Genomic DNA, 17,586 nt, shown 5'->3' on the forward strand with positions numbered 1-17,586 from the left:
AGGTCAGGCAATGTAAAAATGCTTCAGGCAAAGTAGAAATGTTACTATAGTAAACAATGGACTAACAACATTTGTGAAACTCTGTAAGTTAACCTCTGTGCGGCTTTGACTTTGAAACAGGTCGATTGTCAATGCGCATAAATATTCCTTTCTCTTTTTCAAAGGTTAATCAGCTTTTATCTTAAAAAGAAACAGATAAAAATCAATCAAGCTATGGAAAATACAAAAAGAGAAGTAAGGCTGTAAAATTAATGAAATGCATGATCTTACCTAACTGGAAATGTGAATCTTAATACTCTTTTGGCGGATCAAGCTGACCAACTTATTTATGAGTTCGCAAACATCGCACTTCCATGCTTTTGTATCAGCTGCCATCTTTGCTGACAATGTCCTCCACAGTTCCCAAGAGCAACAATGTATATAGCTCTCTCCTACTCATTTTTCAGTGTTTAATTCTTTGATAATTCCCTTCTAAACCCATACCCACACCTACACACACCCCCCACACACACCTTAATTTGATTTCGATCCCTCTTCTGTAGGATTCTATAGCATCATATTCATAATATTTTATAGAGCTGAATCTACTCTCTTAAACTTGTTAGTTTCCTTGTCTAAGTTTCCTAATAAGCTGTGATTAATTGCAAATCATGAAACCATGTTTTTCTCAGTGCTATATTTCCCTGTGCCTAGCATCCTAGAACAAAATAGATGCTCACTAAATGTTGAGTGATTCTAGCCAAGAATAAATGAATCTGCCTATGAAGCCATGGAAATCAAAGTTGAAGATATTTGCTATGGTGGCCTTTTCATTTGAGAATTTCATTATGTAAAAGTCAACCTTAATTAATTTAAAAACTCTTTGAATAAAATTGCTTGGCAGTGATTTCAAAATGTATTTGTTTTCCTTCTCAGTGAGATACCTTTAGGAATTTGTCTTTAAGATGACACTAACCCTTCAGTTTTGAATAGGCTACAGAATGGCTTTGAAGTCTTAAGACCTATCTGGGCTCTTCTATAGAGCTTGTTGGTATTTAGAGGATTTCTGTTTCTCTGGTTTAATATCTTTTTAAATCTATGACTTGTGTGATTAACCAAATCCAAAATAACATTACACGCTAAACAAGAAAAGGAAAAGGGCTAGAAACCTTTCCCTTTGTTGATGCCTTTCTTTTTGTGTATTTCTGGTTTATCCTCTTGCAGCTTTGCCACATAGAGTAGTGTTTGTATCTGTGGTCTTCGAAAGACATTTGTGGACCTATCAGTTCATTATTGCTCCTAAAAGTTCAATACACAGACATTTATCCTATTGTAACTGAATTATTCTCTTCATTCTAAGAGAAAAGAAAATAAGGCTGCTTCAGCCACACTTAATGATTCATGTGAAACAGAATAGATGGTGATGTGTTCTTATGTAGGTTCCTGTGGGATGGGATCAGAGTATTTTTCTTCCATCTGACTATGCTGAGAAATAGTTGCCAGTTTACCTATGTTCTTGTCTGCTTTTGAAATGGAATATTAAAGACTTAAAAGCGGACATTGCAATATCTTAAAGTGAGTTTCTGAATTATAATAGTACCATAAAGGGAAGAGGCAGGATTCTCATAGGGAAAACCTGTAGGCTTCAGAGCCAAACAGACTTATATTCAAGCCCTTGTTCTTGCTATAGAACATAGTAACTGTAAGCTGGAGGAAATTAGTTAATTCTCCAAAGGTCAGATTATTCAACTGTAAGAGTGGAGGATGCTGAAATTTCGTTCATGAAAATCGTTGTTCACTGAAACAATTTAAAAATGCAGAGATGACTGCAGGGACAAAAATAAATGTCTATTTGTAGAGAGGATACTGTGTGTTCAAATGTAGAGAGGATACTATGTGAAATTTGCGTGGCATTAGATTACATACTTTTTTAATGTTTTATGTCTGCAAAATTTCACAACAGGCCCTAAACAACAGTAAGCCACAAATGACAGCTACTTTTTCTGCAATAAAAAATTCCCAAATGACTGTGGCATATGAATTATTAGCATTTAATGTTAATTATTTCTAAATTTCTTTTTTATCTCACTCTTGGATAGTTTAGTATAGACCTGGTAGGCAAGCCAGCTTTCGTTCAAAGCTAGGCTGTAGCATTGATGGCTATGTGACCTTGGACAAATGTCCTACATACTTTACAACCATGTTCTACAGCCTGGGCTCTTGTTCCAGATATACTTCTTTTTTACATTTTATTTTTATTTTTGTTTATTTATGTATTTATTTTTGATAACTGGTCTTGCTCTGTTGCCCAGGCTGGAGTGCAGTGGCATGACCATACAGGTCACGTTGACCTTGAACTGTTGGACTTGAGTGATCCTCTCACCTCAGACTCCCAAGTAGCTGTGACTAGAGGTGCATACAACCATGCTCTTCAGCTCTTTTTTTGTTTTTTTAGACAAACTTTTGCTCTTGTAGCCCACGCTGGAGTACAATGGCACTATCTCGGCTCACTGAAGCCTCTGCCTCCCAGATTCAAGGGATTCTTCTGCCTCAGCCTCCCGAGTAGCTGGGATTACAGGCACCTGCCACATTGTCCAGCTAATTTTTGTATGTTGAGTAGAGACAGGATTTCACCATGTTGACCAGGTTGGTCTTGAACTTCTGACCTCAGGTGATCCATCTGCCTCAGCCTCCCAAAGTGCTGGGATTACAGGCACGAGCCACCGCATCCAGCCCTCTCCACCTCTTAATTGCTTAATAAATTTAGGAAAGTTACTCCTTAAAATTCAAATGCAATAAAACTCAGTAATACCATGATCTGAGCTCACATTCGGGGGGATTGGACCAAGTTCTCTCTCTATCCCCTTCTACAGCAGGGATGGCCTAAAATTCCCATTTTCAGAGGTGGTTGGGAAAGAAAGTGACTAAATCTTAATATTCCTAAATAGGACCAGTAAAATGAGCACAAACTCACTTAAAGATTCCTAGAATGCTCCTTTTGCTGTACAGAAGCTTTTTAGTTTAACATAGAACCATTTGTCTACTTTTTCTTTTTGTTACCTGTCTTTTTGAGGTCTTAGCTATAAAGTCTTTGCCTAGGCCAATATCCTGGAGTGTTTCCACTCTGTTTTTCTCGAGTAGTTTTAGAGTTTCAGGTCTTTTGTTTAAGTCTTTAATCCATTTGTAGTTGATTTTTGTATATAGTGAGAGACAGAAGTTTCATTTCATTATTTTGCATATGAGTATCCAGTTTTCCCAGCACCATTTAATAAAGAGGGTGTCCTTTTCTCAACGTATGTTCTTGGGACCTTTGTTGAAAATCAGTGGGTTGTAAATATGTAGATTTATTTCTAGGTTCTCTATACTGTTCCATTGGTCTGTGTGTATATTTTTATATCAGTACCATGCTATTTCAGTTACTATATGTTTGTAAGATATTTTGAAGTCAGGTAGAGTGATAACTTCAAGTTTGTTCTTTTTTTTAGTATTTCAAAGAGATAAATATCTGCACCTTATTTTTATTGCATCACTATTCACAATAGCAAAGACATGGAATCAACCTAGTTGTCCATAAAAGGATGAGTAGATAAAGAAAATGTGGTATATATACAGAGAGAAATACTATTTAGCCATAAAAAAGAATTAAATTCTATTATTTGCAACAACATAGATAAAATTGGAGTTCATTATGTGAAGTGAATGAAATAAGCCAGACACAGAGAGACAAACAATATGCATATTCTCACTGATGTATGAAAGTTAAAAGAGTTAATCTCATGGAGTCAGAGATGAATGATGTGTATCAGAAGCTAGAAAGGGGTGTTTGCCATGGTGGGGTGATGAAGAGAGGTTGGTTAATGGGTAAAAACATACAGTTAGATAGAAAGAATAAGCCTAATATTTGACTGTAGAATAGGGTGACTATCATTAACAATATATTATATATTTCAAAATAGCTTAAAGAGAGGATGTGAAATGTTCCAAATATAGAAGTGATAAATACATGAGGTGATGGATATCCTAACTTGATCATCACATATTCTATATATGTAACAAAATATGGAATGCACCTTGTAAATATAAACAATTACTATGTATCAATAAAAAATTTTTTTTGAGATGGACTCTCACTCTGTCACCCAGGCTGGAGTGCAATGGCGTGGTCTCGGCTCTCTGCAATCTCTGCCTCCCAGGTTCAAGTGATTCTCATGCCTCAGTCTCCCAAGTAGCTGGGACTATAGGCTTACGATACCATGACTGGCTAATTTTTTTTTTTTTAAGTAGAGACGGAGTTTTGCCATGTTGGCCAGGCTGGTCTCGAAATCCTAACCTCAGATGATCCACCCGCCTCGGCCTCCCCAAGTGCTGGGATTACAGATGTGAGCCACTGCATCTGGGCAAAAATATTTTTTAAAATTCCTAGAATGATTTAAACTGTCCTAGGTATAATACATATGGATCTATCAGCCATGCACAGGTAGGTGGTGGCAAACTCTAGGCAGCACTCATAGAGGCTAGGATTGCCCTGGTCTAGTACCATCTCTCATTTTCACCACCACCGCAGACATCACCACATTAACCACGTGACTCACACTGGTGATTCCATTAAGCTGCTAATAACATGGCACATTTTTTTTTTTTTTTTTTTTTTTTTTTTTTTGAGACGGAGTCTCGCTCTGTCGCCCAGGCTGGAGTGCAGTGGCCGGATCTCAGCTCACTGCAAGCTCCGCCTCCCGGGTTTACACCATTCTCCTGCCTCAGTCTCCCGAGTAGCTGGGACTACAGGCGCCCGCCACCGCGCCTGGCTAGTTTTTTGTATTTTTTAGTAGAGACAGGGTGATGTTTATTTTTTGAACTCCACTTGCTGCAATACGGCGTAGTTGGTCTTGCTGTCATATACTAACACCTACCTCCAGAGATACTGTGAGGATTAAATAAGACAATCCACATAAAGCACTTAACATTGTAACTGGCACTCAGTAAATAAAAGTAAGTGGTGACTGGCTATTGTTAATTTAAACACAGATCTAAAAGTAAAAGGAAGCTGTATGTTTCAGTGATATTTTGTTACCTTTTCCCATAAAACAATACAGTATTTTTTATTCATACTCACATATAAAATAAAATAATCATATGTATAGATATGTATATATAGACATAAGCTATATCTATACCTATCAATATAGAATTATTTCAAAAGATAGGTGTATCAGGCTATAGAAATGTCAAGAAACAGTACAATTCAGTTAGAACTGCCTGTACCTCTCTGGGTGCAAACATATTCGGAAGCACTGGGCACAGCCATGAGACTGGAAGAAGACTCTCCAATGGGAACAGTCTTTTCCTGAATTAAATTGAAAAGACCTATTTGAAAAATAAGGCTCTTCTGGGAAAGCAAAAGCCATTATCCTGGTTAAATAGTTACATTTACTTGTGAGTGAAGGTTGACTATTGTGCAACATCAACATATTTTAAATTGTTATCCAGACATGTAAGTTCTGTGTCCTCCCATGGCAAAAATAAATAACTAAAAGACATGTTTGATCCCTTGTCTCTGAACTTTTATATTGTTCTCAGATTGAATAGAAAGACTGGAATCATAATCATAGATACTGCACAATTTCCTCTAATAAAAGAGCAGCAATATGCTAATGAGTCTGTGTAGAAACAGACAGAATGGCATATGCAATGGTAGGGATCAAACACAAAGATTTAAATAAGTTATGAGCCAACCACTGCTGGAATTTTGCTTGTAAGTAATCATTATTACCAGTTCACTTTCCTCCTCCTCCTCCTTCTTGCTCCCCTGCATCCCCTCCTCTCCCTCCTTCCCCTCTTCCTATTCCTCCTCTCCCTCTTCATCCTCTTCCTTCTTCTTTCTGACAACATGCTAGAAATCATTTGAAATATCTACTGAAATTGAGTGTGTTGAGGCAGAAATAATATGATAAAGGTTTATTAGAAGCCAAATGGGAGGATTGCCCAGAGAACAAACACCAAGAAAGTTTGGGAGTGTGCTGGAGTTTGGTACAAGTTGAAAGACTTTTATAGAAAAGTTTAGGAGAAAAGGTCGGAGGGTCGGTGGTCCCTGATGCCAGAGTTGTCCTTTTTGTTTGGAAGGTACAATATAGAAGCTACAATCATTGGCAACATACAGGCTAAAATATCTGTAATACAAAACCATCATAAACATTATGATTCAGAAATAAATCAGCATCCTTTTTAGTGTCAATAGGTTATGAATAAGTACATAAATAATTTCAGCAACTCATAAGATTCCTTTTTTTTTTTTTTTTTGAGACGAAGTTTTGCTCTTGTTACCCTGGCTAGCATGCAATGGCACCATTTGAACTCAACGCAACCTTTGCATCCTGGGTTCAAACAATTCTCCTGCTTCAGTCCCTTGAGTAGCTGGGATTACAGGCATGTACCATCATGCCCTGTTAATGTTGTATTTTTAGTAGAGATGGGGTTTCTCCATGTTGGTCAGGCTGGTCTCGCACCCCTGACCTCAGGTGATCCGCCCACCTCAGCCTCCCAAAGTGTTGGGATTACAGGTGTGAGACACTGTGCCTGGCCTATGATTCTTCACTCAGAAGAGGATGCCACCATGAATCACAAGACCTCCCCAAGATGGTTAATTTAGAAGCCTTTTTACATTTAAAGTAAACTGCTAAATGTGACCCGTATGTTATCAGAAAGCATGTTAAAACTGAGTGTTCAATAATCATCCATTAAGGAACACAGACCAGGCCATGAAGTCAGAAGTAAATGCTTATGGCATATCTTTTATTTTTTAAACTCTGCTAGTTCAGGTGCAAGTAAATGACTCTCTGGGCTGTTCTGACTCCATCCCTCCATTCTACCTCTGTTTCAAATTACAGTAAATAAATAACAAATGTTATTACGCTTTTGAAGAAATGCGTTAATATGCTAGCTGCTTTTCTACTGGTCCCCCTAACTGTTCATACCAAAGTCTTTATCCAAAATTCATCTGTAGCTGTCCACACATACAGAGCATGTACACGCACACACACACACACACCAGCACCCACATTGTTTTCACTGTTGTGATTATCCTAACATTTATTTTGTAAGCTTTGGAAAGGGTCAGTGAAGAAGCTTTTCATATCAATAAACCTACAGAAAGTATATATAAGTCGTAAGGTACCAATGAACTGCTTCCATAACTGTTTACTTACAAGTTTCCTTCCATTGTCCAGAAAGAAATATAGACAAAGCACGGTATGCTCTAATTAAAACAGAAATGTCAGTTAATATAGAGGAAGTAATATAATCTGTTTGGAATGTTACAATTTATTGCCACTAACATGATACTTTGGAACTTCCTAATACTAGTAAAGAATGGATGAAAGAAGGAATATTTGTCAGAAAGAGTGTGGGCTTTGGGTTCGTAGCTGTGTGGACTTGGCTAAGTTATTATTTACTCTGGGCCTCTGCTTTTAACTATAATATAAGAATAATGGTAACTACATGGTAGGACTGTTGGAGGGATTTGAGGTAATGCAAATAGTGTTACCTACGTGAAAGGAAACTCTAACTCTACTAGTTATGAGAAGAGTGGGAAAGCGTGTGGAGAGCCTACCAGGCTGCCTGACACAGAGCAGGTCTCCTGTGAGCATTAGAACTTCCAGCCCCCACAGCCTGGCAGACAAATTCACACACACACAATTTCAAAGAACTGTCTTCTCATAGCAACAATGCAAAGGATTTTTAATTATATTCACTGGATAAAAAAGTGAATCTCATTCATTTAGGAAAAATATTACAATTTTTTTTAAATACACATGATTTGTAAGGATTTTTCTATAAATAATATAATCTGAACCCTTTGCATTTAAAATGGACATATACTGTCAGAATCTTTTTTCTTTTTTAGCAGGAGATGGTTTAATGACCCAATAAAAATTTCTACAGTACTTTTCCAAATAACACCTTTAGGGTTAGAATAAAAATAGATTCCAAAATAGCTCCAAAGTTGTAATTTAGTATGATTAGTAGCTCAGCTTTTGTAGATAGATGAGAGACATTCATTGTTTGAGCTTTTGTAAAGCTTTTAGAAGTTCCTTGTTGAAGAAAAATCTTACTGAGCAGACTTAGAAGTACTTTTATTTGGAATCAATTACGTATTACTTCTTTGAAAATCTTAGGAAGTTCTTAAAAAAATTTTTGACTGTTACAATTGAAAGCTTTAAATTTATCAAGAAACAAACTGTTTGCTGTATAAGTATGTGAAATTACTCTACCAAAAGGAGAATTATGGAAGGAAAATTATAGTATTTGTTCAAAATACTTCTTCTTGTTCAGCATAGTCCCATCCCAGTGGAACAATTATTCTTGCTGCGCCATTGACATTGGGGTTGGCCATGTAACTCGTTTTGGTCTGACCTGTACGTGGATGTGGCCTGTTTCTCTCCTGAGCAGCAGCCTCAAGATGCATTATGTGCTTCTGTTCTCTTTTCCTCTGCTACAAGATGGGCAGAGGAGCTCCTCCTTCAGCCTTGTTCCCTGATTAAAGAGGACATCAAAGCTAGTTGCGGCTAATCCACAGCAGATTTGCAACATGCACAGTAATCATTAGTGAACAGCTTGTTGGGTTTTTATTAAAGGAATACACAGATATGAGGACCACAAGGAGCAGGAAAGAGTATTAGTAACTCTGCTGAAACTCTCCTCATGGCTCTTTCCAGTCACTCCTTCTCTCCAGAGAAAACACTTTTCTGAATTCTCTTTTCACACATTAATTTTTGCTGTAGGTAATTGTTTGGGTCTTTCTTCATTCAGTAATATCATTTTGATGTTTGTCCGTGTTGTTGTGGGTAGTAGTAAATTCACTATCATTGCTGTGTAATTCTGCATTGTATGAATATAGCATCATTTTATACCCATTCTACTTTTGTTGAAATTGGAGTTGCAGCAATTTGGAGCTAATACAACAGTGCCACTGTAACATCATTGTAGATATCCTTGGTTACACATATGTACACATTTCAACTAGGTACATCCTTAGGAATGGCCATGCTGAGTCCTCTGTTGTACATATGTTCTGCATTAATTGATGCTGTCATCAGGTTCCAAAGTAACTATACTAATGTATACCTCATAAAGCGAAGGATGAGAGCTTTTTCTGCTTCAAATTCTTGCCAATACTTATCTATTGGGATATAGTTTGGATATTTGTCATCACCGAAATCTCCAATGTTGAATTGTAATCTCCAGTGCTGGAGGTGGGGTCTGGTGGGAGGAGTTTGGATTAAGGGGGCAGATCCCTCATAGCTTGGTGCTGACTTTGTGATGATGAGTGAGTTCTCATGAGATCTGGTCATTTAAAAGTGTGTGGCACCTCCCACCTCCTCTTTTTCTCTTGTTCCATGTGACATGCCTGCTCCCTCTTCATCTTCTGCCATGATTGTAAGCTTCCCAAGGCCTCCCCAGAAGCTGAGAAATGTGAGTCCCATGCTTTTACAGCCTGCAGACCCATGAGCCAATTAAACCTTTTCTTTACCTTTATAAAAAACTCAGGTATTTTTTCTAGCAATGCAAGAATGACCTGACACATATTGTTTGTCACTTTACCACTGGAAGGATTATGTGGTGATATCTTATTGTGGCTGTTACTTGTTTGTCCTGGTGACTAATGAGTTTGCTCACATTTTAATATGCTGATTAGCCATTCGGTAACCTCCTTTGTGAAGTGTCTGTTCCAGTCTTTTCTTCATATTTTATTTGGATGTTCCATATTGCCTTTTCTTATTGATCTGTAAGAGCTCATTATTTATTATGGAGCTAACTTCTTTGTCCAAAATATGTGGTCCTCATGTCGTCCTTTGTGCTATAGCTTGCCTTGCCTTTCCATTCTCTTGATACCATTTCTTAATTGTAAGCAATCTAACTTAACATTATTTTCTTTTTTCTTTTTTTTTTTTTTTTTGAGACGGAGTCTCGCTCTGTTGCCCAGGCTGGAGTGCAGTGGCCGGACCTCAGTCACTGCAAGCTCCGCCTCCTAGGTTCACGCCATTCTCCTGCCTCAGCCTCCCAAGTAGCTGGGACTACAGGTACCCACCACCGCGCCCGGATAATTTTTTGTATTTTTAGCAGAGACGGGGTTTCACCGTGGTCTCGATCTCCTGACCTCATGATCTGCCCACCTTGGCCTCCCAAAGTGCTCGGATTACAGGCGTGAGCCACCACACCCAGCCTTAACATTATTTTCTTTATGATTATTGCTTATTGTGGATCTACTCCATGATCATGAAAACATCATTTTATACTATCTTCTAGAACTTTTATTATATTATCATTGACATTTAAACCTGCACTTCGTTTGTAATTGACTTTGTTAACGGCATGAACTGAGGTATCACTTTTCTCTTTTATTGAAATAATCACCTGATTTTCTCATTTATTTAGGGACAATGAAGAAAACGGAATTAATTTTCAAGTTCAAACTCACTTTCTAGTAATAAACTTTAGCTACAAAAGTTGTTATATGTTTTGTTTTTATATGTGTTATATTTTTTGTTCATTACTGGTATGATTTTATAATATTTTGTTTAGTGCTTTTATTCATATGTTCACTAGATACATTGTTTTGAAACTTTTTCCTTGTAATAACCTTGTGAGATCCTGATATTAAGACTATTTGGACTTAGAAAATGAGTTGAAAAATGTTTCCTCTTTTTTTCTTCTCTAGAGAAGTCAGTTTAGATTGATGCTGTTTCTTCAAATGCCTGGAAGGAAAGACTGACTCTGACAGTTTGGATCACATTTCTGTGCTTTTCCTCTGGGATACTGGTATCTCAAGCTCCAGCTCTCTTGGTAGCTCTATGATGCTTTCCAACAGATGTGCTTTGCATTTTACCTAGTATTTACCCTTTTTCTTAGTAGAAGACTGGTTTTCTATAAGCTAATCTGTTAAAACAAAAAGTTGCTCTATGCTACTTATTTAAAAATTTCCAGTAACATACAGTCTCTTCAAAAGATTAAAAATACTTTCACCTAGAGACAACTCACAAAAATCCAATTTTTTCAGATCATGTGCATGACCAGATCTACATGCCTGATTTCATTCCCATATCTAAGCTATACAATAAAGGTGTTAAGATAAAAGTGGAGAGATTGGTTGTGTGCAAAATCTAACAATGGAATCTAATAGTGGGATCTAACAGGTATTAGTAGCTAAATAGCATTGAAAAGAAATGTCTTGCAGTAAGCTGAGGGTGTTGACTGCAATTCCACAGTGCCCAATGCCCTCCACCAAATAAACAAAACCAAACTTTCATAAACTTTGACCAATGCCTTCAATAGGCAAAGAAATCAGTTCATCACATTGGATTGATAGTTCAAGGTTGCAATTTGGTACACTGGAAACAACCTCAAACGAGATAATATCTCCTTTGCTTATAGAGTCAAGAAATTCCTAGATTTAAATCCCACCTCTACTTTTTAAAATCTGTGTGACTTTCAAAATGCCACTTGGTTTCTGTGCACATTTCATTATGTATAAATAGGCTAGTCTCCTACAATCCATTCCCATGTAATTGCTGAAGTGATTTTAATATATCCTAGTCAAATCTCACTACTCTCTCTTTGTGAAAACTTCCAATGGGTTTCCATCACCTTTAGATTACAATACAATTTATTTTGCCAGTGAATGTCCTCCTTAAGCCAGTGAAATTTCTCCTTCATCCCAGCGCTCTTCTTCAGTAGTCTTCTGTGATTTCCACAGCCAGCATCTTTTCCTGTGCTGATCCTTCCGCTGGGATCATTACTCCCCCAGAATGTCACATGGGGGCTTCCAGCTTCTCATTCCTCAAATATACACTAAAGCAACCTCTCCTCAGAAGTGCCTTCCCTGACCATGGGATAAAAAGAAACTCCCCTTATAACTCCACTCTTGCATGATACTCTACTCTATTGTTTTTATAAAACTTCTTGCTCTTCAGAATCATCTTGTTTATTTATTTTTCTTTCTCCCTGTCTCCCTGAATATAAGCTCGCATGAGACATATAATTTTTCTGTCTCTTTTCTCAATTAAATGTCCAGTACCTAGAACAGTGTTATAGCACCAAGAAGATGGTTGATGAATGAATGAATGAGTGGATGAAGTATTGTAAAGATGAACTAAAATTAGGTGTGAAACGTGGTTAAATAGTAGGTGCTCAATTAATAATAATTTCCTTCTCCTTTCTTTCCAGTCTTATATCCTCTTCCCAAAAAGACTCCAAATCTGTACTTGCTGCCCCTATGTACAGAATACTAGCCACACCTCACGCTTTCCTTTTTAGTTGTATATAGGGGTCATGACATTTAGTCACCAACTTGTCAATTCAAAGATGGGTGTACCTCCCAGTCAACTGTGAAAATAAATAGGGCTGGGGAAGGGGAGCTCACTCAGCAATGGAGGGCACTCACACATAGCCTGCGAGTTACTTTTCGAGGGAGTTGGCACCAACCATGGCAGCCTCCAGCTGGTCTGTTGCCATTATTGTGTCATGGGTGCTGCCTTGTAGGAAATAGAAGGTGCAATGATTCTGGTTATTTATTCATAGAGGAATACAGGTGATCCTCTTGGAAATTTGGGACATTGATTTCACAGTTGATTGCGAAAATAAATAGTTTGGCATTTTTGTTATTTCAAAAGTATCTTACCTGGGTGCAACTAATGTTTTAATCTAAGTTCCAATGGCTTGATCACACCCACAGCTGGAGATCCCTAGTGAAAAAAACAAATATTGGCCTATTTCCAAGCATGCTGGGAAGGCGAGCTCACTCAGCGATGGAGGGCACTCACACATAGCCTGTGAGTTACTTTTCTAGGGAGCGGGCATCCACCAAGGCAGCCTCCAGCTGGTCTGTTGCCATTATTGTGTGATGGATGCTGCCCTGTAGGAAATAGAAGGTGCAATGAGTCTGGTTGTTTATTCATAGAGGAAGATGGATGATCCTTTTGGAAATTTGGGACATTCATGCACGTTAAGAATAATACAAAAATAATGAGACTGATAGTATGTGTGTGTGTGTGCACATGTATGTTTGTAGACTAGTGGGGAGTCACCAATGTTAATTAAGAAACGAGATGATGTCGAAAGTGGGTTGTTGAAAACAGCAGTAAGAGGTGGCAGTGCCTCGGAGGCAAGTTTGTGACCTGTATGTGCTTTTAGACAGACAGACCTAAGATCAACCACTTATTAGCAATGAAACTTTGGACATATTGTGATGAAATAAAAAAATAGCATATGCAAAGCACTCAGTACTATTTCAGGCATGTAGTGGACACTTTTTAGTGCAAGCTATTGTTATTAGAACCAGTTCTACCTTCGTTATAATTGTGCATAGAGAATTTCACAAATGGAGACATTTATGACAAAAAATATCCTTTGATTTTCCCTTCTAAAATTATTGGACATCCCATCTGCTTACTGCTAATAAGCCTACTTGCATTATCAGAGACCAGAACAGGTTTGGCAAGACTAAACAGTAGAATGTCAGTTTTCTATGATGAGCTATTTGTTTCCTGTGCTATTTACAGGCAACTGATCCGCTCTTAACTCATACATATAAGGGCACTAGGAGAATTAAATGGAGTTCAAATATAGATCAGAATCCTACTAGGCACTATTGATGCTTTGTCTTCATTGACATCTTCATTCATCCACATGTTAAAATCTTTATGTGGGAGGAACAGATAATTTCATTGTAACAAAAACACCTGATGATAATGTGTTATGGTTTTGAATAAATTAAGTTCTTTATGCCAGAAAATCATGCAGAATCTGTATGTGTGTTTCTATACCTATGTCTATATCTACTAGGTATTTGTATACATATATGCATATGCTTATGTATATATTTTACTTTATATGTCTGTGTGCTTGTATGTACCTGTACAGGTGGGTTTCAATGTATGCACATATAGGTGTGTCTCAGTGTGTGTGTGCATTCAAATAAATATGTTTATATGTATCTTGAAAATATCTCTAAAACGCAGTGAAGATTACTATCTTTCTGAGAGTCTTTATGATGTACAAAAAAGAGCCCAAGACTTGAGTAACGAGAATTGAAATTTGGGTTCTTCAACCTCTGTCTGTGATCCTTAGGTTTATCACATTATGCTTAACCACCTTTTTGACCCTCATATATAAATCTGAATCATAAGATTATTTGAAACTGAAATAAAGATGACCTGTCACAGCACCATGCCTGGTACATAGTAGATACTGAAAAATTATATGTTATATGTTTTTTCTTCCCTTCCTCACTTTTCTTCCTTTCTTTAGAAAACAGTTACTTCAATGCTACATGGTTTTATAAACATCTAAAATGTATATACAGTTGATTTTTAGCTTGGGCAGTGGAGGCCCCTCTTAAATATATTCTGGCAGATAAAATGCCATGATTTCTCTATTAATGCACGATCATGACTGGGAGAATGAAGAGGCTGTGGTAGTTATCTCCAGAGGACAATATAGTGTTCACAGGACTATCTTGAAAGACTAATGGACATCTGGAATACTAAGATGAGAATTAAAGTAGAATGAAAGGTGCCTTGCAATTTATTATAGAATTCAACTGTGTGTTCATCCAGGTTGCCAAAAAAAGCAGATACCGAAATGGAATTAAATAGTCAAGAAATGAATTAGAAAAAAACTGCTGGTGAAAGAAAATGGGAAGTGTGCTCGGAGAGTTGTGCAGTTCTGATGAAGGTTAACCAAGGCCACTGGGGTGAATGTTCCTGAGCCAAAACCATGAAAAGAATCCTATGCATCTTAGGAACAGAAAGAGCAAACAACCTTGGTACAAATGCAGCAATGGATTTCAAAGCACAGAAGCTGTCACCCAGCAATACAAGATCTGAAAAAAGCACTGTCATGTGACCACATAGGTAGGTAAGAAAGAAGGAAGGAATCTGCATTTACCATGATAGAATCTTTGATAGGCACAGCCAAACTTCTTAGCTCCTAACTCACTCCTCTAATTAATAATACAGTATCACTAAGTATATATGGTTTGTAGAATCTGTGTAACCATAAATTAATTAATGAAGTTGTTGAAAAATTAGAGGAGAATTAGAAATACAATGTATTGCAGCCATCAAGTGCAGTAGGATTTGAAAGGATACAGTTTAGTGTGGTGGATAAAAGCAGGAGTTTTCAGAGTTACAGGAAATAGGTTTGAAGCTTAGCTCTACTATTTGGCTGTGTAACCTTGAAACAGTGACGACGTGCCTAAGTTTCTAAATCTTTATAGTTTGGACATCATGATACCTAGTTCAATGGGACTTTTAAAGAGTTAAATTAGGCTTTTTAATAATCACCATAACGACTGGCAAGAGATGGCATCTCATTGTGGTTTTGATTTACATTTCTCTAATGATCAGTAGTGTCAAGTTTTCTTTTCATATGTTCGTTGGCCGCATGAATGTCTTCTTTTGAGAAGTGTTCATGTCCTTTGCCTACTTTTTAATGGGTTGTTTTTTTTTCTGGTAAATTTGTTTACATTCCTCATAGACTCTGGATATTAGACCTTTGTCAGATGGATAGATTACAAAAATTTTCTCCCATTCTATAGGTTATCTGTTTGCTCTGATGATTGTTTCATTTGCTATGCAGAAGCTCTTTAGTTTAATTAGATCCTATTTGTCAATTTTTGCTTTTGTTCCTATTGCCTTTGGTGTTTTCATCATGAAATCTTTGCCCTTGCCTATTTCCTGAATGGTATTGCCTAGGTTTTCTTCTAGAGTTCTTATAGTTTTAGGTTTCACATTTAAGTCTTTAATCCATCTTGAGTTAATTTTTGTATAAGATGTAAGAAAGGGGTCCAGTTTCAATTTTCTGCATATGGCCAGTCAGTTCTTCTAGCGCCATTTATTACATAGGGAATCCTCTTCCAATTATTTGTTTTTGTCAGGTTTGCCAAAGATCAGATGGTTTTAGGTGTGCAGTCTTATCTCTGAGTTCCCTGATCTGTTCCATTGGTCTTTGTGTCTGTTATCATACCTGTACCATTCTGTTTTGGTTACTGTCACAGATTCTGGCTATTGGTGGGATGGTAAATTAGTTCAACCATTGTGGAAGACAGTGTGGTGATTCCTCAAAGATCTAGAAACAGAAATAACATTTGACCCAACAATCTCATTACTGGGTATATACCCAAAAGTATATACCTAGTAATCATGCGTATGTTCATTGCAGCGCTATTCACGATAGCAAAAACATGGAATCAGCCCAAATGCCCATCAGTGATAGACTGCATAAAGTAAATGTGGTACATAAACAGCATGGAATACTATGCAGGCATAAAAAGAATGAGATCATGACTTTTGCAGTGACATGGATGGAGCTGGAAGCGGTTTTCCTCAGCAACCTAATGCAGAAACAGAAAAACAAACACCACATGTTCTCACTATAAGTGGAAGCTGAACAATGAGAACACATGGACTCACTGGGGGAACAACACACACTGGGGCCTGTTGGGAGGTGGCGGGAGGAAGACCATGAGGAAGAATAGCTAATGGATGCTGGGCTTAATATCTAGGTGATGGGTTGATATCTGCAGAAAACCCCCAGGGCCCACGTTTACCTATGCACCAGACCTGCACATCCTGCACTTGTACCCCAGAACTTAAAATTTGAAGAGGAAAAAAGGGTTAAATTAGGCCTAAACACCAGGAAATTAGCATTTATTGATGGTTTAGTATATTTTAGACACTGTTCCATGCACTTTATAGTAGTTTATCAAATTATATTAGAAAACATAAAATAGGATGCATTATTGTTCTTAACATGTTTTTCTTTTTAATTTTAATGAATGTAACAGATGAGAGCACTGAGAAAGGTTGAGCACCTAAGTGATTCTCGTTTTTGCAAGTGTCAGAATCAGAATTAAGTTCAGGTAGTCTCCCTGTTGTCTTTTTCTAACTACTACACTATATTCTCCTGCCTCTCAAATCCATCTGGATAGATAAAATGCCCTGATTTATACATTACTGCATGATCAAGACCCCAGGGCAGGATGAAGAGGATGTAATAGTTACCGCCCAAGGAGGAGCTAGTTTTAACAGCACAATGTATGTTTTCCCCAAGAATCTATTTGGAAACTTGAACTTGATCAATATAATGCTCTGCATCTTCTGTAACTCTGGAAATCAAGTACTAGGTTATAACAACCGTTATAACCATTATCAGATGCCCAAGAATTACTCTATTATGAGAGTATCTTCTAGAATTTACTTCAGAAAAGTCTGTTACCACCTTAATCTGATGTCTTTAGGATTAATATCCAACTGAGATATTTTAGGTTGCTCAGGGGCATAACGTAATTATTTGGGTGGCAGAGACCCCTTCAGAATTTTTTCAACATGTATCATGCAGGCAGTTTCCTACTCAGATGATTAACTCCTCTCTTGGACAAGTGGAAAATTGGAACCCTAAAATCTGAACTGAAATTTCAATGCTGACACAATAGAGAGAGACACGGTGAAGTAGGGTCTTCAACCCCAAACTGTAGAACTCAGGTCATTTCTCATGTCTTGAGACTTGTACATCACTGTGGTCCCACCTAAAGGTGAGAAGGGAGAGGTTAAG

The sequence above is a fragment of the Macaca fascicularis genome, chromosome 12 (genome assembly GCF_037993035.2).
Source record: "Macaca fascicularis isolate 582-1 chromosome 12, T2T-MFA8v1.1".
In the NCBI taxonomy this organism is placed as follows: Eukaryota; Metazoa; Chordata; class Mammalia; order Primates; family Cercopithecidae; genus Macaca; species Macaca fascicularis.